Source organism: Athene cunicularia (genome assembly GCF_003259725.1).
Source record: "Athene cunicularia isolate RWA chromosome 19 unlocalized genomic scaffold, athCun1 chr19_part1, whole genome shotgun sequence".
NCBI classification, from domain to species: Eukaryota; Metazoa; Chordata; class Aves; order Strigiformes; family Strigidae; genus Athene; species Athene cunicularia.
This window is the reverse complement of record NW_020799124.1, coordinates 4725970-4751280: the sequence shown is the minus strand read 5'-3', so window position 1 is coordinate 4751280 and position 25311 is coordinate 4725970. Positions and strand designations below refer to the sequence as shown.

Genomic DNA, 25311 nt, shown 5'->3' with positions numbered 1-25311 from the left:
AGGAAAAGGGAGTGGGGGAAGTGACAGACTTCCAACAGCCTGCTCGTCATGGCTGGGAGTATCAGCATGATGTCTAGAGCTTACGATGGTAGACTGCGACACTGGGTTTGGGTTGAAGCTGCAGTGTTTCTCCTTCCCTGCCATACATCTTCCTTTGGTTAAATTTTGTGGGATTTGTTTGTCTTTAATTCCCTTTCTGACTGCAAAGGTAAGTAAATATGGGACACTAACCAGGACTGATAGAACAGTTGCTGTGCTCAGCAGTGCTGGGGAGGTCTGTTGTTGGCTGGTAAGTGGAAATAAAGATTGTAACGCTTGCCTGGGGTGGAAACTCAGCAGGATGCTGTTTTCCCCTGTAAGCCAAGCACAGTACTGAACACTTTCACCCTGTGAGAATATTGCAGCTTTAAGCCATCGGGTTGCTTTACTACTAAATACATGTTCTGTAATTCTTTTTAACTCATGGTTGAGATACTAGTTATTTCTGCATAACTTGTGCTGTGAAAACCGTTCTTCACACAAATTCCTCAAAGTTAAAAAAAAAAAAAAAAAAGTTGTTCAATTCACTTTTTGCACAGAATACAAATAAACTACCCTCTGAGGAAGATTTGTAAGGTTTCTTGTGGCTTTAAAGGGACTAACAAGTCCCCCTTTGTAAAAAAGGGAGCACAGTGTCCTAGCAGCTGTTTACTATAGTGTTCAGTCATCTGAGAAGTGACCAAACATGAGTTCACCTAAGAGTAGTCTTTTGGGTGTAAATACTTTGATTTTGGCTGGCATCATAAAGGTCTTTATAAAGACACGACAAGCAGTTTGAAAAGTCTATATTGTAATTTAGATAGCGTTAATATTTTTACACTATAAGTAGAATATAATCTAAACTGTCAATTGGAAATGAAAATTATGACGGTCATACCTGAGGCAAATGTATCTGCGTGCATAATTTTTGGACATAACTCCTCATAGTAAAGAGTTGAATGTATGAATAGTGAAACAACTATTATTTACCATTATCTAGGGGGAGATTATTTTTTTTTTTTGTCCAGACATGCAACAAGAATCCTGTTGTGTTTGTGACTCTAAACAAAGCTGATGTCAGGAATGGCTTTGACATTGCAGATTCACAAATTACAGATTTTTCTGCTCTTTCAACAGCTCTTTTCCATCTGGCATATCATAACCCAATAAATTCAAACTGAGGCACTGAAATACGTTCCTAAGGACTTGATTAACTCCTTTCTCAATCAATTTACAGTGCTTCTAACAGATTTCTAGGATGCCATTACCCGCAAATGTCAGATAGTCTCCAGGTTCTCTGCTGGAACAATGTCTAGCAGGACAGCCACAATTTTTTATTGCTTTTTATAGTGTCTGTGAAATACCTGTTGGAGGGAGTAGAGGCTTGTGCCTGTGTAGTGTGCAGAACCACACAGTTGCGCCTAAAATGTTTGTATGAATTTGAAGGCTTATTTGCAGACTAATAACTTTGTGCTAAAAAGTCAGCAAAGGCTTCTCATCAGTCGTCGTGTTGGGATTAGAAAGCATTTGGAATTAATACGTGTAAAACTGTGGGGCTTGTTTTTTTAAATAAAGGGTGATTATTTGTTTGATTTGGGAATGTTCCTGGTTTGAAATGAAGTGTTCAAAACGGGGGTTTATGAAAAACCTTGATGGATAAAGGAGGTTTATTAATGAATCTGTGTGTTGGGAGATCAAACCTCTTCTCCCCAGTGCTTTTTCTTTGATTCCACCACCACCCTAAGGGACCCTGATCAGCAGTCGTGCTTCTGTTTAGGATTTGTGGGATTTGGTTGCTATATAGTTGGCAATATGAGATCTGCAGTACCGTAAATAAATTCACTTATTTAATCTTAGAACCAGTCTTTTTACTGGACTTAATTGATTATTTGGTGCATATATTTAATCTTATTGTGTGAAAAAGCTGCTATGGAAAATATGTAGATTATAATAAATATGTAAACATAATTGATTTTTCATGTTATGAAAATATTATGGAGGAACTGCTTTATTTTAGTATAAAATAACGGAAATGTGCTGAATGATCTCTGATAAAGCTTTACTGGAAATGATTTCAGTGTTGGCAACCCCTCCATGGTTTTTATTTGTGTTGGTTTTCAGACTGAGTTTTGTGCTGGAAAATACATTTAATTAACCTGTAGTCTTGCCTTCATCATCTTCTTGTAGTCCTCCAGCAATGCGAGCAGGCGTTCTGCCGTGGTGTGCTTGCCTATAGCCCGGGGAAAGACTTGCAGATTCTCCTGAACATCTCTAATAACACGGGCCTGTAGTTAGAGCAATGGACTCTAAACTGAAAACAGTGGATTGTAGTATTTAATCTCGAATCTCAAAATATAGGTTTGTATGTCTCCTGTTGCTAAATATGTTCTCTAAGTTTTCCATTCTGTGTAGTTCCTCTTGCTCTAAGGAGAAAAAAAAAATGTGGTTAAAGAATTCTCATTTCTGCAATTCCTGGCAAAGTTGCAGTTTCATAATTCAACCAGATAGAATTGTGCGAAGAAAATTACTGGCAAGCCCTAGAAATGAAGCAAGTAGATCCATAATATTTCTACAGGGCACATTACCACACACGCACTTTTTAAATTCCTGCTTTATTCTTGCTAGTACACGAGAAAGCACCTATTTTAAACCTGTCCAGCAACCCCTTAGCTAGGCATTAGAACACGAGGGATCCTACTGATCGCTTTTTATGCCGCACTTCACACGGACACGGATGTTTTTATCCTTGTTCTTTAGACAATTTTTGTACATGTTTATCTGATCTTTCAGCACTGGTTGCTGGAGCAGAGGAATGGCACTGGGGCAGCACCCAGCGCTGCATGTGGGGTCAGTGGTGAGCGTTGGCGTGGCCGGAGCCCCGACCACAGCCCTACCTTACCCCCAGCATGTGAGTGTGCCCGAGCTCGGGTGGAGGCAGGGCTTTGCTGTCCTGTGTGTCTCTGGGACCAAGCAGTGTGGTGCTTCTGGTAACGTGAGAGTTTGCTTTTCCTGGGAAGGCACGTTTTTTTTCTTAACCAATATTGATTTCAGGAGGTTTTGCAGGTATAAATTCCTGCTGGATTCATTATACTGTATAATCAACTGGATTTTTTTTATTTGTAGTTTTAGACGGTCTTAAAATTGAGAGGAAAGAGTCAGTTCCTCCCTAGATGTTGAAAACGGAAGAGCAAAAGTAGATTTTTTTTTTTTTTTTTTGTGATGTGAAAGTTTCAGTTAAATTGTGGACAGACAGCTTGTCCTCCAGGGCTGCCTCCTATGAGGAGAGGTTCCTGAACCTCCCCAGAACAGGGAGCAAAGTCTGGTCCGCCACTTCTGATGGTGTAAGTCACTTAGTTGGGACTATTTTAACTCTCTAAACATAGCAGCTTTTTTCCTTTTCCTATTTTTACTTTTTTTTTTCCCCCAAAGCTTTCAGTTGATACAGGAAGGAGAATTAACAGCTGTATCACTTCAGAAGGGGGAAATAATTTCAAATCTCCTTATAACAGTATCAGATTATGAAATCCTTCAGAGCAGTGGGCCCGTTGAGCAATGTGCAGTATGGGAGCTACAAGGAAAGACATACTGAGACGAAACTGAGCCAGGTGACATCTGCAAGTCCTCTTGGTGCCCTGTATCTCTCCTGTCAACTGGATATTTAAAATCAGTGGCGATGCTTTCAGTTCTGAATATGTAAGAGGCTGTTGGTCTGTCTACTACTGAGGAAAGCAGTTTAAATAAACACCCAAGACAAAAAAACCAAAACCCTTTCTCACAAAATGTCCCAGTCCAGACCCTTGTAAATGAGTTTCTGATTGCACTTTCTGATTTTTTGCTTTTCATACAGCTTCTTGAAACTTATTTTATTGTAACTGTAATTATTTTTGTTCTCACCTATTGTGCATTCTCTGTATGTATTAAAAAAAAGCTTTGATATGTAATTTAATAATAAATTAGAATTCTAAGCAAGGTGCATAGTTCTTCCCCCATGACACTGTTTGCCTACCGAGACTCCAGGGAAGATGGAGCGAAGATCGGTATGTCCAGTTTGGGACTGTCACTGAACATAAGAATTAGCATGTTCTCTATTTTTGTACCAAATATAGATGTGATGGAGCATTTCCTGACCCAAAGTGCTTGATTTGATGGGATGTGTTCCTCCTGCCTGCCTGTGCAGACCTGGACTCCCCTTCTGTTTCAAGCATCTGCTTTGGAAGGGTCTGAATATAGTTATGACTTTTTTCTGGCTGTTCTTTGACAGATGGAACAAGGATGGTTTTCTTTAGAGGTAAGCTTTAAAAAGTTTTCTATGTATCGGTAGTATAAAACATTTCATTCCCAAAGGCACACCAAAACTGATGTTGATTTGAAGAGCCTTCTCAGCATAAGGTGCCTCCCCCCATTTTTAATACATTTCTCAGTAGTTTGGTAGCTTTATTTCCCCCCCTTTCTCCAAATCACAACACAAACACCAAAAATAAGCTGATACTTTGAACATGATATAGACAATTGTAAAAAATCTCTGCGAAGTTCTGTCGTATCCTGCAGTTTTCTAGCACTGCTGTGGTCTGGACCAACCCCGTTCTCAGGAGTTCAAACCGGGCATCAGTCCTGCCTGAAGGACCCATCTGTATCTGGTGGTTTTGGAATTGGTGCTAAATCTTTCAGTGCCATTCAAAATTTATTTTCTCAAAGAAGAAGATCTGCCTGGCAGTGTGATACCTGTATTTGCATAAGGCTCAGAGTGGGGAGAGGTAGTTCTCTTCATTCCAGAGCCATCATGCTGTGCCTGTAATGCTGCTTTAGAGATAGATTTCTATATCCTTAATGTGCCTACTAAATATTCCAGAATGACCATATGCTTTCTCAAGGGAAAAGGCTGACTGTATGTTTCACATCGGAGAAGGAACTTCAAAACCTGTTTTGAAAATGGAAAGGCAATTCTCATTTCAGATAGTGGGAAGTGCAGTTAGTTTTTCCAGTTTGTGGCGCTGGTAATAAGTGGTGCATAAAATTCCATCTTTGTTTGGATTAGAAAATAAATTATTAATGGAGCTGAATCCTTTTTTCCAGCTCCCTGTACAGTCAATAATTTATAGTGGCACAGGCGTAAGATACATATTTTTAACCATCCGCCTCCCAGAATACTGTTGTTCATATTGAAAACTGCTGTCCTTCCTAACAAGCTCAGGCGCAGTGGGTGTTCGTGCATTATGGATGAGCCGGGCTCTGCTCCTCCAGCCCTCGTGCAATTCCATGAGCAGATTTCCTGCCGAAAGGGAGCCGAGCGCCCCATTAGAAATTCATGGAGAGAGACAGGAGGGGCTTTTGTTTTATGCGTTTCACTGAACGTGGGAGATGTACTGCTGTGTGGACTTGATTTTGGAATGTTTTTCATAGAAAATGGCAATGTTTACAGTAGATATTTACATTCTCTGCATGCCAGCCCTTTATCCAAACCTGGGCTCTTCAGGTACAAAAGCTGTGCTGCCAGTGCTTGTGCCTCAGCGTCTGGGCTGTTGAACACTCATTAAACACTCCGAGTTCATTAAATGCGCCGAGCCTGCTGTTGCCTTCATCTTGTGCTGGTGCTCATCCCTGGCTTAATCTTTCCCTGTCATTGCAGCCCTCCTTGCTCTTTGTTCTTAATGGGACCCTGAGGCTTTGCTAACCCACTTTTGATAGCCCCCGCTAGTAAAGCCTGGCTGTAATCAAAGCCCCTCTGCCTCTGAAACAGCCTTTGCAGTGTTCTCATTGTGGATTACTTTCTGGTCGTCTTGACTTTGAAGCCCTGTGAATCCTCTGTTGGTCAGGGGGGTGATTTTGTGGGGTCTTCTGCGATCGTTGTCCGTTTAGGTCTTAGATTTTTGTGCTGCTTTTACCTTTGCTCACTGCACTCACTGCCCGTCGGGTTCTCCTCCCTTGCTTCCTGGGTGTTTGGCTTCAGCTAGATATTTCAAACAGGTGAATTTATTTTTGGTCTCATAATTTTAGTTTCTTTTTAAAAAATCTATTCTTTCTTTGAAGTCCAGAAAGGCAGTCCCAGGGTGACTTGAAGCTTAAATGATCAAAGCTACACCTAGAGCTGTAGCTGAGAATTCACTGATGCTTTGGTGCATGGGCCCAGCTTGCTCTTCCACAAATGCTATGAACAAGTCAGCTTTAGTCCCTTTGGATGTTGTTTTGTTTCTTTTGTGTCTTCTTTGTCCGTACCTGTCCATCTGATGCAAGGTTCTTGGAAGTGGGGACAATGTTCTTTATCTGTTGCCTTTCTAAAGGTGCACTGAAAAGAACTAGGAGCTCCTTGCTGCAGGTTGCAGAGTCCCACGGAGCTGCTAGCTGTATGGTGGAAGCTGTAAGGTGTTTGCTGGTCCATGTGCCTGGGCATATCATCTGCTACAGATCCCTCTGACTTCAGACCCGTGCTGAGCTGGCTTCTTTCAGGGTGAAATGCTGCTGAACCATCAGATTTTTAAGGGAACCTTTTCTTAAGACTCTGCAGGATGCTCAGGAATATTGCAGGTGTAAAAAGAAAGCGTGAGTAGCTGTGAAAGTGCTGATCAGATGTCCCTGGCAGGTTCAGCTATTAACACCCAAACTATCATTTATTACATTAAAAAGTAACGGGGCCATGCAAGGCCCTTGTCACCACGGGAGACTGGTGGGTACCTGTGTCGTGGTGCTGAACAAGAGGGAGATCCCCTGAGCGTCCCCCACCTTCCAGTGCGGGGGGGAGGCTGAAGTGACACATGGGCTTTGTCAGCCCCTTTCCTCGTTGCGACAAACACCCGAGTAGAGGGGCCATGTGCAGAAGGGGCTATACGTGGATATTTCCCTGCTGTGCTATAAATGGAGTTCCCTCTAGGTCAGGCATGTATCACCAGTGCTAAATTTACTTTAAAATATTACTGAGGTGGGGCGGTTTGTGAGTCAGGTTTATAAAAGCATGTACTGCTTATGTAAAGAAATATAGCTTAGAAAGAGGCAGGAGGCAGGAGGGTTCTTAGCTGGCAGCAGAGACCATTCCTGGTGTATGTCTGCCCTCTCGGAATAAAAAGGTCTTTGTGTTCAGGCAGCAACTGCACCTTCAGGTTGTGTCTGATACCTTACAGCAGGACTGAGGGATCTGCTGGCCTGCGCTTCCAGAGTTTCCATACGTTTCAGGAAATAATTTCTAAGTTTACACACTGGCTTAGATGAAGGGTTTAAAAAAAAAAAAAAAAAACCAACAAAAAAACCCAACCAAAAAACCAACAAAACAAACATTTGCGGGATGAATAAGTTCATCTGTGCTTGTAATACTTCAGGGATACTTCAGTTCGTGTTCTGCTGTGGTGCCATTGGGAGGGATGTGAGGGATGCTGCTGTGGCATTTTAGGGATTTCAGTCTTTTTTTTTTTTTTTTTTATTCACTCAGGTACATGTATCTGTTTGGCCTTTGAAAATCTGAGGCTCCTGAAGGCAGCTGTGTCTTTGCTGGCAGAGCAGTGCTGTGTGCTTTGCCACGTCAGACAGGCAGACGTTGGCTGTTCCGCCCCACCACCAGCCTCCTCGGGTCTGACCGCATCCACAGCTACATCCCAGGGGGATGGACTTCTCCTACACTTCTTCAGGAAAAAAAAAATGTGTCTTAACTCAGCAGCCGAGTCCCTTCTGCAGGCATGGTGCTGCTAATGCTCTTCGGAGGAGCGTGCTGGACTGGGAGCTCTCGGCGGGAGGGGCTGAGAGAAGCCATCGCCTGGGCAGGGGAGAAACCCCTCATCCATGTTAGCTCATTTTTTTGGGGACGCTTCAGTTTATACCCACTGTATGTTTTGCAATCAAAAATCAAGGTAAAAACAGAGCATCACTTTAGAGCTTTAAAGATGCCAGGTCTTAGCAACATTCTTTTAATTTTATTATGGTTTGGTGTGTGCCTGGGCCAGCTGTGTCAGCCCAGTAATGAATTACAGTGCAGTGGGTGAGGTGCTGGTTTGCTTTTCTGCCCAGCTGGAATTGATGAGATGATCCGTTCCCATTGATCCTCACTGGGAAGGAGCGTAAAATACGGGGTTTATGAAATTGAACCTGAGACCAAATAATTGGAAGAAAATGCTTTAGAATTTGCAGCCTATAATTAAACATTTCCAAGAGGCAGCGAGGTACAGCGAGCTCAGCAGAAGGAGGCATTTTGCTGGGAAGACTTCCCGTCTTTGCTTTGTTTCACGCTGTGTGCTATTAAAGCAAACAACTTCACAAGCTTCAGAAGTGTTCTGCAGCTCTGGACCAAGAATAGCATCTAACATTACAGCTAAGCTGGAAACAATGAGGGCCATCCGTTGTCTTTTTTTTTTTTTTTTTTTAGCACATAAACTAGGTAGCTTAGCTCATGGAGAAATCCCCATTACTCTATTTTAGGTATTCTAGAGAGTGCAGGGTGGGTGTTTGCATCTTCTGAAGGATCCAGCAGTAACCACAGTGAAGGAAAGGTCCTCATTTAGAGCAGAGCCCTGATCTGCTGGTACAATTCATCCTTACCTGGGCAAGCCAGGCTCTCCTCTTTTCAACTGTATATATCCTAACCACCAGTCCTTCTACAAAGTTTATCGAATTTGTCTTGCCTGATTAAAAAAATTAGTTTGAGATGTGATAGAAACGTCTGCCTTGTGCCGTGTAGGATCAGCTAGGCTCCTGATTGTCTTACTCTGTAGATGTGGGAGCCGTGGCTGGGTCGCCCTGGCTGCGTTTGCAGGGGAATGGTGACAGCTTTGAAATGGAGACAGAGCCCTGCTGAAAAGAAGTCTTCATCTGTGAAGGGAAAGGCTGGTTCGGGGTAGGAAAACAGGAAGATGGAGGCTTTGGGCACCCTCACGAGGTCTAATACAGTTTTTCTGTGCTCTTTTACTGGACCCTACCAGGAGTGTGTTTGGTGAACTTCAAATTTTGAAGGAGACGTACACCATACGCCCTAATTTTGTATTTTTAAAAAAAATCTCTACAGCTAAGAACATGTAGTGTGAGTAGAGAGAATTTTGGGGTAAAATCTATTATTTTTTCTGGCCGGCGTTGAGCTACAAGCCCCTTGTGTCTCTGCAGACCGGAGTGAGCTGTACCAGAGCCAGGCGTGTTTGTGTGCTGCTCATCACAAAGTCTTGCTGCTGCAGTTCTGCAGCCCTGAGCTCCCTGATGCTGCTGCCTTGTGTGGCTGCAGCGGCTCAGGGCTCCGGCACCTCACAAATGACTTGCCAAGAGGCTGTGTGTGGCTTTGAGGGTGCCCAAGGAAACCCTCAGCTGCACGCTTGTTTCTTCAACAGCAGCCGACGTTAGGAAGGAGAGGGAAAATGGAAACGTTTTCCCTGTGCTTTTAATTCGTAGCACCTGTCTGGAGCAAAGTCATGGAAACCAGTTGAAGAACTGATGAACAACTTTTTGTCCTTTGCTTGAACCCCAAAGCTCATGCAAATTTATTAGTGAAGATAAACATTAAGAGGTCAGCGGAGAGCCTATAGCGTTTAATAGAAAACATATGCAACATGGAAATTGGATGTAAACCTCTTGCTGTTCCTTTGCAAATCTATTATACATGAGCCCATCAGAGCAGCGTATTAATAAAACAGGAGGCTAAAGCACTTGGCACTCCCCTCTCTTTAGCGAAACATCAGAGGCGAGGCTGTCAGCTTCGGCCTTTGAAGGCTGGAACTTGCATCTGCCCAGCTGCTTGGGTGACACGGTCAGGATGCTCCAAGAGGAACTTCGCCACTGAAGGGAAATCTGTCCATGGTGTGGGGGTCTTTTACGCAAGTAAAATTCTTCTCCTCAAGGACAAAGCCATTGTTCTTTCCTGCTCAGCCTTCTTACCTGCTGAATTCTTTAAGCAATAGACAAAGAAGGCCAAAGATGGGTTAAAGCAGCCTCAGACATAATGTGCTGAGATGCAAATTGCATCTGTTCCTCGAAAGTTCTCCCCACCAGGACCGCTCTGTCCTGATCTTTCGTTATGCACAGGTACCACCAACCACAACCACAAGTCCCTTTGCTGAATAGCGAAAGTAAATTACACTCAATTTTTTTAAAAAAATCTACATTTTGTTTCTCCATCAGGACAAATAAACGTGGCTCTTTGGACCTCCCCTGCATTCCCACTCATGTTGCCAAGAGCCCTTGTGCAGGCGGTAATGCCTCTTGCCCTTCTGGGTGAGCAGAGGCAGGGAGGGGATGCTGCTCCTGAATAACAGCACAGTGACAGGGTACAATGTCTAACCTTAGTGCAAAATGGGAGTAGCTGTAGTGTGGTCTAAGTTTGGACCTGCGTGTCTGTGCGTCAGTAAGTATTCGTGGCTGGTGCCTCTTAAAAATAGAGGTTTGAGCAGCTGATATCCTAGCCCTAGTAGGGGAAGCTAAACATGAAGGACAACTGATTAAGCTGGTATTAGGGGGGTATTTAGGAGTAAGAACCAGCAGATCTAGTTAGATCTGCGGTTTTCAAAGCAACGGGGAATGGACACACTGGAGAAATATGGTTGGTTTGTTAAAAATGCATTAGCAAGTACAGAGCCAGGTAGGGGGTGGGCAGCGTAGTGTAAGAGGAGGGCGATGGGATGAACGAGGAGGCCGAGCTCGCTCCTGGTGTGCTCGAGGCTGCAGAGCTGCTCTGTCTCACTGGGAGTTGTTTGGGCAGTGACGTACCGGTGCGGCACTGCCTGAACCGTAGGAAACCTTGGGGACAGATCCAGCGTTGAGACAAGCTCTGCCTGATAGTGGCTGGGCTCTGTGTCGTGGGCAGCAGCAGATCTAGAAGAACTAATTAATCTGTTCCTTTGATCATTTTCTAAGATGCGCGTGAGGATAACGGATCTGTTTTTCATGAGTTCACAAACGTTTAATTTACATCCTCTCTGGCTTTGAGTATCTGGGGGGTTTTCCTATTTATTTATTTTTTCGCTGCCCAAAAAAAACCCTACAGCTTGCATCCATAGGAAAGGTGAAGAGGCATTTATCAAAACGCTGCCTATGAAAATGACAGGTAGACCAAAGCTTTACTGTGTCGCGTCAGAGGCTAAGGGATTTGGGTTTGGACCACAGAGGTGGTCGTGAGCAGGCTGTTCACCCTGCTGCCTCGCCGACGTGGCCACAACCGCTTCCTAAATGTGACCACAGCAAGTCAAATAGCTGAGTGTGTTTCACTGTGGCATTTGCTGGTGAGTTATTACCCAGTGGGCTCAGTCGGGAGAGCTGCCCGCGAGCGAGCGGAGCCCTGGAGCTCCTGGGCTGCTGCGGCGAGGCTGGTGGCTCGGTGCTCCCCGATGCCGCTGGCCCTTTCGGCAGGGAGGGACCTGCCTCTGCCTTGGAGGGACTCTCATCAGCAGGATGTGCTCCAGGCAGGGCCATTAATTCCGTTTGTTGCTGAATCATGCTGTGGGCTGCCAACATTGCAGGGAATTTGCATCTATCTTTCTCCATCATAGGCATGGATGGAAGTGGAAGCGCTGTGTCTGATGCCCGCTCTGGGGCCGTAAAGCCTCATTTTTGATCCCTGCTGATGGTGGTGGCACCTGCCTGCCATGTGCACGCTTTGTGTGTGCTGCTTGCTGGGAGAGGGAAGGAGTCGTCCTCGGGAAGCTGCGAGACTCTGCTACCTCCAGTAAGTCCTACCCTGAGCTAAACTCTGGGCAGCTTGAGCGTATTGCTACAGAGGAGAGCTGTGTAAAACAACAAATTCATCTCAGACTTGGCAAGTCTTGTCTCCAAGCTGAGCTGGGTTGGAAGCTGCGTTGCCATTCATTCCCTGGAGATGCCAGAGATGCGCAGCCAGAGGAGGAGGGTGTTAGGATTCAGCTGAATGAAGTTGTCGTGCAACTAATCTTCATTACAGATCAGTAGCCTTGATGGCTTGGTGTGCTGTTCCGCAGAACTAAACTGGTAGTGACCCAAGGTCTGTGTTATACACAGTCAACAGCCTTCCAGTGACTGGTTAGAAAAACTTCTCCTGGGAAAAGACTAAAGCCAATGTTTTTGGTAATAACTGAGTTTTCAAGCCTTGGCTTGAGAAATTTGAAAAAGAACCTGTTTCCTGGGAGCAGCCCACGTTTTGGCTTTTCGAGTGGAGACCAAATATTGCTATTCATTCTTGAAATCTATGGTTTTGATCAATAATTCTGGTTTTTGAGCAGATGGGGAATTTGTTCTCTCATACTTGGTTGTGCACTACAATACCAAACTGTAGCAGCAGGGCCAGCAATGAGAAGCTGTTCCCCGTGGCTACTCCCCGTCCCATCCTTGTGTGCTTCAAGCAGGGAGGATTTCTCTGGCTTCCTCAGGCAGGTGTGCCCTGTGGCATGGCCGGAGGAGACCTCCCGCAATAGCTGTGTTTCCCGAGGAGCTCGGTGCCGCTTCTCTCTGCAGCACAAGGCTGATCTGTCTGGACCTTTCTCTGCTCTGCTGTTCCCTCTGCCTTTTACTTATATTTCTCTGCAACCCACTGCACCCAAAATACCAGCTGATCTACTTGCTCTTGGAGAGTGAAGCAATAGTTAAATGAGTAGTTTGGATAATTTTTTTTTTTTTCTCATTTAGACAGAAGAAACAAGTTCAGCTTTGACCATGCATGTTACATTTTATTTTTTTCTCATGCCAAGAAATACAAAGAAAGTATATAAGATATACCATATCATCCTGCAGAAAAAGAAACATTCATCAGCAAAGAGAAGTGCCCAGCTGCAATTCCTGATGTGTTCATGCTGTGTGTGAAACACGGCTCTTCCAGTCTGACTTCAAAACTGGAGGATCCGGTGCCTGGATGGTGGTTGTGGCAGTGGGGAGGGATAGACCCTGCACTTCCACGCTAAGAATCGTGTCCTGGACACCAACTAACAAGGGCACCTGCTCTGAAGTGGTCTCGGGGTTGCCTCGGTGAATCCTGCACACGATCCCTTTCTGATGTTTCTTATCCTGGATGGGTATTTATAGTTTTGAATTTCGCTACCTACTGGTGTTAGCAAATGCTTTACAAATATTCCCACTTTGAAAAGGCTACTTTCCCCCACCACCCCCTTGGCTTGTGCCCAAGCACAGGAGTTTTCAGTCCAAACCTGTCTTTGCCGAAATTAAAGGATGTACGCTGAAAGAAAATCAACCTTAAATCTGAAATTATTTCAGCTTGACTGTGCATCCTTGGCTGTGGTTCTGTGATAAGTAACAAAGTGATAGGGCAAGGTTGGGGGTATCAGGAAGAAAGTCAGTCAGTCATGGGACCAGCCCAGTGGGTGCGTTTCTGCAGCCTCTCCCTGGACTCAGACCAAATGGAAATGGAGTTTTGATTTTATATAAAAGGCAGGATCTGCTCCCCTTGTCTACATGGAGAGGTCTGTATTTGGAAGGTCAACTCCTGCAACGTTAAAGCTTGAGTCTGTAGCCAGCCTGGGTCAGAGCCTTAGGGGAGCAGGTTCCATACCCCTCGATAAGCCCTTTCAGTGATGACATCTCAGTGCCAACAAGACCTGTCCTGGATTAGAGGAAAGGCAGAGGATAGGAGGGAAGAGCCTGTGAGACACGTGCGTTGCTCTAGGAGTAGAAATGCTGAGGGGAAAGCACATTAAACTCGCCAAGACAGCCTGAAGGAGGTAAACTGGAATGGAGTAAAATACTAACCAGAAAAATCAAAGCCATCATTAGGCACAGCAAACTTTGAGATGGAATCTTTTGATGCTTTCTTTCCTCCCTTTGTGCTCAAATCCCTTTGGTCTCCTCCACGGGCATCTGGGCAGGCACCAGCCAACGTGTTGCTGTGACCAACTGACTCCTGCTAGACCTTTTCCGACCATCACTCATTGCATCCTACAAGAAGCTGGTGTGAAACCAAGCTGGCTTGTCTGCTCGGCAGCAGCAAATTGCTTCTTCAGCTTAAACCTTTGATCTAGCGTCGCTGTACCCAGCAAGGGCCCTTCTGCGCTACCCCTCAGAGTCAAACTCTGCCCCAAACCCTGGCGAGAGGGGGCAGGAGCATCAATGAGAGGTGCATCAGCCATGTGCTCTGCTCAGAGACTCTTCCTGAGCAGCACAAACTGTGTGTATTTATATCCCACCGGGACCTCACACTTGTCGATCGTAACTCCTACTTGAACTTACATTTAGAGACGTTTCCCACCTTCTCCATCTCTTCAGCAAGCTATCCTCCTACCAGCTCAACTTCGCTGTCAGGTAAGGATGAATTGCCACCTCATCACTTGGATCTCTCGCCTCTCCCCTATTGCCTGCTTTACTAGGGGGTAGAAATTGGCCAAATCCTGAGGATTTCATGACTCTTATACTTGCAAACACAGGAAGCTTGATGCCGACGTGCGTGCTTAGGGGAGGCTGCAGCAGGTGGCAAAGAGCTGTGACAGAAGTGATGGGGCTTGTTTGTGGGGATGGAGAGGGGAAGTCTTTTCATGACACAGTTTTTGTGATCACCCTTTTGTGAGCTAAAGACACAAAGGACAAAAGTTAAGAGAGGAGAGGTTGTGCCTGGATGTGGAAGAAAAGATGCTTGCTCTTAGGTGAACACTAAATTAGCAAAAAAATCACGAGGGATGCTGTAGTTTCCCAGATGTAGAACAAAGGAGGAACCGTGCCTGCTGCTGGCCTCAGGATGAAATTCTGCCATGATTTACCTCCTCAGAACACAGTCAGAGGTGAGGCGTGTGTCAAGGGTTGGGGGCTCAGCAGCTTCTTCCTTCACAAATACAAACTAATGAACCCAAAAAAGCCAAATAGGCAGCTGAGCTGGGTAAAACTGTGTGTGACGTGAAGAGTAAGGATCTAGTGGCAAAACCTTTGCAAAACATCAGGCTGCAAAATGTGTGGGGAAGTTGGGGGAGAGCACAGAGAAGAGACTTTCCAGATAATCCTGGGGGGGTTATTTTTCCAGCACTGCAGAGCCAGGTTGCACAGAGAGAAAATAGTTTGTCAGGAGTAATTATAGAGGCTTTCCCCTGGATTTAAATGCAGGATAAGAAAAAAAAAAGAAAAAAAGCTATATTCAAGAGCGCAGAACAATTGTATCTAATCAGAAAGAAGATTTTAAAATGAAAGGAATTTAAGTGTCTTAGTTTTTCTTTTTTATTATATTTAATAGTAAGATGAGAAGCAGTTGCCTCAACAGCCCAATGATACGGGCTAATGTCTGAGGCACAAACCACGTTTGGGTGCATACAACAAATCATCATTGTGGGGTTTTTTGGGGAAAGCTTCAGCCTTCTGCATTCAGACGAATTCTGGTACCTCTACTGCTCTGCGCTCGCCAGCCTGAGACTTCTTCTGGGAAGGACCGCTGCAGCTGCCCATAAAAGCCCCCTTGTTCCTGTGGCTGTAAGTATCCCAGTCCATTTTGAAGTGGTGTGTGTGTTTGCCTCAATCCCTTTGGAAAAATCAGGTTCAAAGGAAATCTGTATTCATACGGTTCTGTTAAGGAGGAGAAAGAAAACCAGGTTTCTTTTTGGAGCGGCACGTTGCATGTGCCTCTGAGCAACTTTGCCATCGGTGCAATTAAAGCAGCGTAATGCTAACCCACCTCGTGAGGGGTGGCAAGGTTTAATCCTTTAAATGTGGTAAAGCACTTTAGATGAAAGGCTTTATGTAATGATAGAAGAGCATTTAAATTCTTACTTAATAAATACTTGGCGCTCTCAAGTACTATAACTCATTGCGGCAGCTTTCCCTGAACGTCGTCGGCTCTTCCTGCCCAAGGAGGAGCTCGCTCGGCTCTTCCCATAAGCTGAATTTCAGCAGCTCAAAGAGCAAAGGGCAGAAGATGACACGGACAGGCAGCGCTGCCCATATGCATCTCAGAAAAAATAGTGTGCGTGTTTCCCAGCAAGCAGCTTTCAGGTTCAAGTGTTAGAGAAGGAAACGTTTGGGGGGTTTGATGGGATGTCATCCGCCATGAGATGAGAGTTTGAATCTCCAAGGGTGGGTTTCGGATGAGCTCCGGGAGATCTGGTGCCAAGGGTCACCCGGGCAGCAGCTGTGCGTGGGGGCTCACACCCAGCAGCACTCAGTGGCCCCTGTTTGCTGAAGCTCACAAAAAAAATGAATTGCAAAAGAAAGGTTGCAAATTTGGTCCATTTTAGAAGCCAATAGTGTGTAATAAAGCACTGGCAAAGGGGTGGATGGGAATGGAGCCCAAGAAAGTGCTGTGGTGCTGTGCTATTGCTGTGAGTCCCTGGAATCCCTTTTAATGTAGAGAAAAATGTTAACAGGGGATGTTAATGTAGAGAAAAATGTTAATCTAGGGAATTTGGCTTTCATAGCCCCTGGATTCAAGTAATGTCTAGGAAAACAAAACACTTTAAAGAGGAGCAATCAAACAGGTTGACGAGAGAGTTTTCACTGCGATGCCCATGGCTTTGCACAGCAGCTGAGTAACTACAGCGTGGATTTGCAGTGGACCACTCCCCTGTGCTAACCCCACGTGCGCACACGTGCCCGCTCATCCCCCAGAGAACTTAGTGCCGAGCAGTTACGGTGTTGTGACATTTCTTACAGCGTGCAGTAGTTTCTCCATGTAGACAAGCCTCCAAAGCATTAGATTTGGTCTAAGGTTTGGGTTGGGTTTTTTTTTCAGGAGATTGGTGGTAGGGAGCAGAAGTGCCCTGGAACACCTTATTTATTTCTTGGTGCAGGCCATATTTATTTCTAAGTCCCAGGCTGTCAGCTGGAGACAACAGAAAGGATGGGGAGTGCAGCTCTTGGCCAGGTACTTGTGCCCGCAAAGTTTTGATAAAAGAGAGAGGCTCAGCTAATACGGAGCCAATGGATATGGCCAGAAGCCATCTACAAAGCCTGAATAAAATAACAGGCGATGAAACTTTGCATAGTCTGGGTGGCTGGATAGAGGACCAACCCCAGTAACAACCAGCAAGGACAGGGGGAGGAGCAGAAGAGGGGATGGGGATGGATGGAGTGAGGTGGGATCAGATCCCGAGGGAAACAGCTGAGGTGTGGAAGACGTGGAGGGGCACGGGGGATGTATAGGCAGATCAGGAGAAGCAAAGTCTATTTTCTTGTTATGTTAAATATAAAACATTAAAAAATAATAGTACTTGTGGAACTGACCCCAGCCAGCTCCGGGGATGCTGGAGATTTTCAGAAATGCAGAAGAGCATGTGAGGGGTGCAGGGATCTTAAATTCCTCCATGCCTCTGAAAATCTCCTGGAAGGCCCTAAGCTGAAGCCCGAAAGGATTGGGGACGTAAGCACTGACAGTGGCAGGGGCTGGATCACGCCGAAGCTTTTGTGTGATGGACATGACATGACATAAAAGTGTAAGTGGGTAAAACGGGCTCTCCCTGCCTTGGTACTGCTGCTACAGATGAACCAGGCTCTTTTCTCAGCGCCATGAGAATTAACCTCACTTTGGGTGCACAGAGAGAGAAATGTGTGGGTTCACAGAGAAAGCATTATTTTTCCTTCCATTAAAAACCCCCACCATGGGATCGGGGTGAGGAGGAGCCTGGCGTTCTCATGCAGCAACATCCTGCTCTGTCAGCTCTGAGATCTGCCCTAAGTGATAAAAGAGCTCATAGGAACAGACATAGAGAACATTCCCAAAGGCATGCAAATGGTCATTGTCTCTTTTTTTTTTTTTTTTTTTTTTTTTTTTTTTTGTAGAGACAGAGAATTTGATGATTTAAAAACCAACAACCCCCCAAAAATTCAGTGACTTGTGCCAAAACTCTTAGGAGGATTCCTTAAAATGTCCTGTTCTTGCCTTAAATTTCCTTTTAAAATATGCTTCGCTCTTGAAACTCTCTCCTCCTCCTGTACTGTAGTTGTCTCCCCACTCCGCGAGTTTTGCTGGAGGGGAATGAGGTAGTGGATTTCCCCCTTCTCCTCTCCACTCGACGTCTGATGTTCACTCCCATTCCTTCTTGCCATGTTTTTTATCCCATCACTTGTACAAACTCATTTCCAAGAGGCGGTGAAGTAGAAGCATGCGTTCCTTCAGACGGCGCTCCAGAGCAGGCTGTCTAGGGCTGCCCACCTACACTGTGACAATTTTTTTGTTGCAAGGCCGAAAGTAAAAACCCCAAAAGGAAAGTTGTCTTCCTCCTCTTCGAGGTATTTGCATGCTAAAACATCTTCTAGGAAACTGTAAAATAAAGAGAGTCTTAGGGCAGCTTCCAGTAGTCACCAAAGTTTCCCTTATGCTCTTGGTTTGGGTTTGTGTGTTTCTGAGGTTCCCGTTTGCCTGACATGCACGCTGGTGTGTCTGTGTTAGAGAGGCTCCTCAAACGTTTTGGGATTCCATTTCTGGGCAGGTTGATTTGTGTCCTGAAACCCTTCAATTTTTACCCCACTACACTCTTCTAAACCCGCCACAGCCTTTGCGAGACCTTTCACCAGGGGGACTCTGTGTGGTCACCACTGCACTATGGGACAGCACAGGGAGGACTTTCCATTCTGGTCCTTTGAACAGTGTGTGTGTTGCTACTGCAAGGAGCCCCTTCTCCAAGGTGTTTTGCAGGTGTGTGAGCAGCTGGTGATGGCCAAACCAGCCTGGACCGCAGAGGTGCTCAGTGCTCTACCCCCGCAGTCGGGTGGGAATGGAGCACCACCTGCCCTAGGGTGATGGTGGGCAGGTTTCCTATAAACTGGGCCAGAGATGGGAGCTGGATGAGGTTCCTGCTCTAGCTGGGCTGGGGAAAAGGAAAGAAATGTTACCTCTGATGCTGAGTGAAACGTAGAGCACGATGATGATGGTCCCCAGGACAATGGAGACGATGCTGAGCAGCCTGGCCATGCGGCCGAGTCGCCGGGCTCCGTCCATGTCCCCTTGCTGCCCGCTGTTCCTTGACTGGGGGGGGAACACAGAAAGAGGCTCTTGAGAACGGCTGCGGCTCTGGGGTGATTCTCTGGCTGTACCCCCCAAAATGAGAGCTGCTGCATCAGCAGGGGGGCTGGACCTGCCCCCTGGGCTCTCACAGGATGGCATGTGAATCCCCTCTGCCAGCCTACCGCATTGACAGCCCGTGGTCCTGCTAAACCAGTGTGCCTGGAGGAGCCCACCTGGGATGCTGTTCTGCTTGCCCTGGGTAGGAGCTGGACGGACTCAAGTCTGTCTTTTGTTGGAGTGACTAAGGAATAGCCCCAGTGTGGGGACAGGAGGCAGAGCGCAGCCTCAGCTCCTCTCTGACTCTTTCATGGAAAACCCTGATATTCTTGACTTCAATCCTCAAAGCAGCTCGCTTGTACGGGGCCTGCGCAGGGGGGCTGAATCCCCAGGGGCACCGCTGTCCTTCTGCAGCTTGCGAACAGGAAAAGCACGCTGCCGCCATCGTCTTCTGCAAATTTATGTATTGAGAAGTAAAGTAGATTGTGAGTTTAACTATCACTGATAAACCAAAAAAGCCCAAACCACTGACGTTTCCAAAGCAGCATGTGGCCTCTTTGCCGGCCGCTGGAGCTGAATGTGTGTACGAGAGGAACAGGCTTTGATAATGCAGATCTTGTGATGGGATGTGCTTTGGTGCCTCTGCATTACTCTGAATTTCTGCATCACCGTAGATGGGTTGTGTTCACCATCTCTGTTTCTAAATGCAGTCCTCCTACAGCGAATTCCTGCTCTTGTGTGTGCTGTGGGGAGGGAAGGAATAGTCTGTATAACTTCTCTATTCTGCTTCTAGTTTCATTGTGATTTCCCCTGCTGCTCTATTGATTTCTTTAGGCAGCTCAGTGAAAGCTTTCCTCTGCTCTGTAACTAAAAGAAAAGGCTCCTTGGCTGTGGAAGGGCTGAGCAATGGGATGGGGAATGACACTAGTAGGTGCCTGAAAATGATTGTGTGTGGACTCATTAAGGAATGAAAAGAGATCCTCAAGAGTTGCAGCTAGAACAGGGCCTGCCTGGCGCTGATGTTGGTGGGCACTGATGTCTTAATGGGAGGCATTCGGTGGGATAAATTGCAGCAGTCCTTGTCTTTGGGAACAAGTGACAACACAGGGTAGATGGAAAACACAACTTGGAGGTTCCCTTGGAAACTTTGCTTTTCACTGCTTCATCAGGGCTGGCCACCCATGGGCTCGGCAGAGATCCAGACCCCAGGGCATCTCCAGGGGGGTTAGTGAAGCTTCCCCAGGGTCTGCCCAGCAGTGCTGCTGGGGCCAAAGGGGCCGGATGGGGTTGAGAAGGATTTGGGTTCACACCCAAAGGGGAAAGACATAAGACTGGATGAGCGTGGGCTCACCAAGACCTTGCCTGGTGCCTGCCTGGGCAGCGAGGGTGATGCTGTGGCCTGACTCCTCTGAGCTTCAGTGCCAGCTCTCTTACTGCAGCGCTGCCAACCCGCCGGGCAAGAGAAGCCTCCACATATGCCAACCACCCACAGCAACCTGAAGACCAAGCACAGCTCATCAGAAAAAGTATAATACACAGATGCATCATAAACCTTCGGAGTAAGTGATTAAATAAGGACCAATCTTGTTTCTTCCTCTTGTAACTGGCAATCATTTGGTTCCCAAGTGACAAATACTGGAAGTAAGAATTCCTGGTGAGGGAGAAGCATTACTGCTGAGAGAGGAGCCCACAGCGCTCCCCAGCCTGCCAGAGTGAGTGTGCTGGGCTTCTTGCACTTGGCTGAGGGAGGACCTAGCACTTAGCAGCAGGGCAGCTGTGCAGTACCACGGCGAGGTTATTACGGCAAAATTACTCACCGTGCGTCAGCACTCGTGTGGTGGAGAGGCTGGAGCCCCTCCATCAGCAAAACAGGAGCTCCCTGCTCGGGACGAGGCAGACGGTCTGCGATTAGCATGGCTCTCCAGACCAAAAAACCTTCCTGAATTCACGCAGCGCCCTTCTGCCTCCCATGAAACCCATTGGGAAGGGAGGGAAATGGGATAAGGAGTTTTAAGGTCAACTGGTAATATTTTCACCTTGGAAGGCTTGGAGTGGGGGGAAAGGGAGTCAAGGCAGGCCTGGGGGAGAGACTGGGGCAAGGAGGAGGGAGCCCAGCACACGGGTCTGTCACCTTGATCTGGTGGAGAAGTGGAGTAAAACTGCCCTCGACTTCATGGGGGATGAGGTTTTGTAGATATTTTAACTGCCTTGAAGCAGTTACTCTTTCTTTTGGCGATGCTTTTAACATATTTACATAGGTTAAAGGCTTCTTCCCCTGCCCTGTCCATCTCCAGCCTTGCTGCCTTGGCTGAGCCAGGTTTCAGCAGACAGAAGGAGATGTGGGGCAGACTCTGGGGTGGGCAGATCCCTGCAGCTACGTACCATGTGCCGACTCCTCGCTTTGGAGCGTGGTGGCTAACGCTGGGAAAACTGAGTTAAAAATACAGAATGTGCTAGTTAATAAGAGTTAAAGGTGGAAGTGTGATAAAACAATCCCCCTTTCCTTTCAAAAAATTCCTATCTCAGAAATAACAACTGCACTGGGAAGGGTTTGGCAAATGTTTAAAAAAAAAAAAAAAAAAAAAAAATAATGAAGACTTGATGTTACTACCCCCTTTCCTGTTCATCCTGCTTGGTGTTAATACCAACAGCAATACAAATACCAATTAATAATAATAGGGGTACTAATACCATCCCACCCTTGGCAGCACCACGATCAGAAGGTCCCCAGCCCAGGGCTGCTCCGTACGGCTCAGGTAGGTAAAACGCAGCTCTGAAGGTTTCCACATACTCGTTTGAGTTTGTATCACCCTGCAAATAACACAGTGGAGCCTCAAACAGATGGTTGCTTCCACTGCAGCCCTGCAAACCTCCCGCTCTGCTCACACACCACCCTGTACAACAACGTCCCCACAGCTGACGCCAAGAGAGCTCAAGACCTCGTTTCTTCTGGTCTCAACAGCACATTTGACAGACCGTGTCTAAGATCGATGGGATGCAGCCAAGAGCCTATTTTCATTACAGAACAGATGACAAAATGACGCCTCATGGGCTGGTGGGGAGGGATGGGGAGGACACGGTAGACCAGAGATTGACAGGATCCCTGCCCTGCTCACTGGCAGCTTCCAACATTTGGGAATTTTAGGCTCAGATTTTTGTAACGTGTGATATTTTTGTAAGGTGTGGGTTAGATTGCAGTGAAATATGCAGTTTTGGCTGTCTTCTGGGAAAAATATATAGGCTAACGAATTCGATATATTTATCACTACAGTTCTGGAAGTGTTTACTGCTCATTTATCCTGAACAATTATGAAAAATACATCAGCATTGGCATGGGGTGTTTAGCAAGCATTTGTTACTGTACATATATTATTCATTGGTGTGGAACGGTTTGATTATAGCTCTCTACTATCACTAATCCTGTGTTTTGCTTTCCACATAAAAACATGAACATCTTGTTTATTAATCGAGACTCGCCGAGGCAGAATATCTCAGAAAGGCTTGAGGGCTCTGGGGGAGTGAGTCAGTGTGTGTGTGCCAAGAGACTCCGTATTACATTAGAAAATCTGAAGGACCCTGGAAGTGGGGCTGGAACGGCACGTTGTACCACAGCACCCACGGGGCCAGGTAAGTCTGGGTGGTTCAAAGGAGTTATTAATCTCACCTGTTTTCGAGCTGTTACCTGTTCAAGTTACTGTTCAGAAGGGTTTTTGCCCTAATAGATCACCTAAGTTGTGTGGTTGCAAATGAAGACAATTATTCTTCTGTGCTAGTCCCAGGGATGGAGAAGACGAATTGTCACCTCCTCTTCCCTGCAGTATTTCCCTATTTATGAACCAGCTTTGGATGCACTCTGCTGCCTTCCACCAGTTACTCAGAATAAATCATTAATCCTCAACACTTGCGTTTTGTTGATGAAAACATTCTGAGAGAGGTATAAGTCAACATCAGACTTAGAAGATGACTGTGCCATTTAAAATGAGCAAGGATAGTTTGACTTCTCCCACGTCTTTCAGGAATGACAGTACTTATTTTGGACACCAAGTGCTGTGCAGAATTGCCCTTGGCATTACTATAGGCTAGTTCTGGCTGGAGTTACCTTTCTTTTCCACTTCGTTTGTTTGGAGTTTTGTACACTGCTAAGTGACCTCTCTACTTCCTCCCCCAGTGTGGTTGCACTTTGGTAGGAAAGGGAGGGATTCAATAACAGCAATACAGCGTGTGTTGTGGTATCTGGCCGTGCCCTGCAATACCTCTGAGATGGGGCCCTGCTGCCCTTGTGTCCATCAGACCCACTCTCTGGCTCGGGGGGAGACCTGAGCCCCTTGGTGCAGCCAGATCCTCTCTTGGTCAAAAAACTGCATCCAAGAGTCAGTGGCAGAGACTCCAGTAACTCATTTCCACAAGACCAGCCTTATCAAGAACAAGCTAGGGGTTAGAGCAGATTTTTTTTTTTTCCACCTCTGGCTGTAGGCCCTGCTAGGATCTGAGAGCAGCTTTTGAAAAATGATTTATGAGATACTAAACCCAAAAGCATTCATTTGCTTTCCTCTCTGGATGGTGCTTATTACCCAGAAAAAAGCTTTCATGTGCAAAAAATCATTGACTTAGGAAAGAAAAATACAATTGCAGAGCTAAAGGAATGTCAGCACATTGTGGAAAGGTCCCTCTGCCCGCCCAGGCACAAGGAATTGCAAAAACCTGCTTCCTGCTCAGATTTGTGCATGGTCAGGCACTCCTGGGTTTTATTCTGTGGGCAGACCTAAGCCTGTGGGAACCTCGGGGATAACTGGGAACTGAATTTCTCCCTGGCGTAAGGGGGTGAAACGTCAGCTGATGCTCCGAGAGCTGTTCCTGCTGGCAGAAGGACCCAGCCAGTTGTTCCCTGGCTCCCCAGGGTCAGCACGGAGCAAGGATCACTCCTCGTCCTGCTCTGCTGGCACCGTGCGGGGGTCCCTGGCTGGAAGGGGGCAGGGGGCAATGGCACAGGCATGGCCAGGGCACTAAAAAACTAGTCCCTGTTCCATGGGACAGGGAGCGCAGGGATGACTGTGGAGGGGTCAGAGGATGTGCACTGGCTACCAATGTGCTGCGTGCACTAGAAACCTTGTCCTGGAGAACAAATTCATCCTAGTGTGCCTTCTGGCTCGGTGGGCCCGGAGGGTTGGGCACCCCCTTCCCCCAGCTCTGAGTGGGCTCTGGTCAGTGCTGTCAGGGGCTTTGGAAGCAGAGGGCAGCCAAATAGCCTTATTGCCTTGTTGGTCCTGCCTCTCTTTGTGCTTAACCCAGTAAATACACCCCAGGACTGCGCTGCCTAGCAGTATTAACTGGCTCCTGCTCTTTTTTCACTGCTTACTCTTCTACTCCACAGGGCTTATGTGACCCAAGGCACATCCCCACCATGCTGGAGGCTCTAATGCCTGCAAGAAAGAGTGTGAGAATCTATTTTGCATGAAGGCTAATGTGGTTGGAAAATCCCCGTGAGAGCCCTTGTTTATTACCATGGATATGCAATACCCAGCTGCTTTCCCTCCCGTTGCAGTGCAAAGCCAAACAAGGCTGGCTGGCTTCCCCGTATGCTGCCTGAACAGGCTCCGCCACACAACTGTACTACGCAGATGACAGCTGGCACTGGCAGAAATGATGATTCCTCCTCAAAATGGAAACTGGTCTCTCTCGAGGGCTTTCTGTGGCGACTGCCCGTGTCTGTCTTCAAGTTGGTGGGGGGTTTTGGGGAAGTGCTGGCTGCAGGTGCCCCTCGGTGTATTTTAGCGTGCTAAGCGGGTAATTGCTTTCCCTGAGCTGATTTTTAAAGGAAAGGTTTGCCTCTGTTGCAAATCGAGAATAATAAAATGTCCCGGGGGGGACTGGATAGCAGTGGGGCATCCCGGTGGGTAAGGGGGTGGCCGTACTTGCAGGGCTGCGCTGACTGAGCCCCCTGCACCCGAGATGGGAGGGGGCCGGCTGGCTTTACTCTCCCCTGTTCAGATGCTGGTGTCTTTGCTGAGGCGTGGGGGATGATTAATGGAGAAAATCGCTTCTTCGGGGCAATGAAAGAGCCGCAGGTGCAGCCTGTCCCTTTGAAGTGTCCGAGGGCAGGAACCAGCCTCCAGCCGGGGTGTCCCCAGGGCTGCCGTGAGGGGCGGGCGGGGGATCCCTTGTCCCTGCTTCGCCTCGCAGCTCCTTCCCGGGGAAGCCCGGTGAGTCGCTCCGGACCGCTGCCTGGCGGCAAGGGACCGGGCTTCCCCGGGCTTCCCGGAGCCGCCGGGCTTCCCGGAGCCCTGCCCTGCGTGTGCCCGGATCCCACCCCCGAATCCCGGGCCGCCGCTCTCCATCCCCATCCCGCGAGCTGTCCGGGGCTCGGCCGCCGCTCCCTGCCCGCCCTTCCCGGCGCCCGATGGCAGCGGCCGGTTCCCCGCGGAGGCTCCTCCCGCCCCGCTCCCGCC

At 47.1% G+C, this 25311-nt stretch overlaps 1 protein-coding gene and 1 long non-coding RNA gene across 2 annotated transcripts in view; one reads left to right on the top strand and one right to left on the bottom strand.

Moving 5' to 3' along the window:
- Positions 1–1610, top strand: part of GOSR1 (golgi SNAP receptor complex member 1) — a 30380-nt gene extending 28770 nt beyond the window's left edge. Inside the window, exon 9 of the mRNA XM_026861471.1 lies at positions 1–1610. The gene's annotated coding sequence lies outside the window, so the exon portion shown is untranslated.
- A 16023-nt stretch (positions 1611–17633) lies between these two features.
- On the bottom strand, positions 17634–18835 carry LOC113487210. The gene is made up of 2 exons (XR_003399747.1): positions 18697–18835; positions 17634–18124 (listed from the first exon to the last, which is right to left on the bottom strand). It is a non-coding gene; the product is annotated as an uncharacterized LOC113487210 (long non-coding RNA).
- Positions 18836–25311: the final 6476 nt, after the last annotated feature.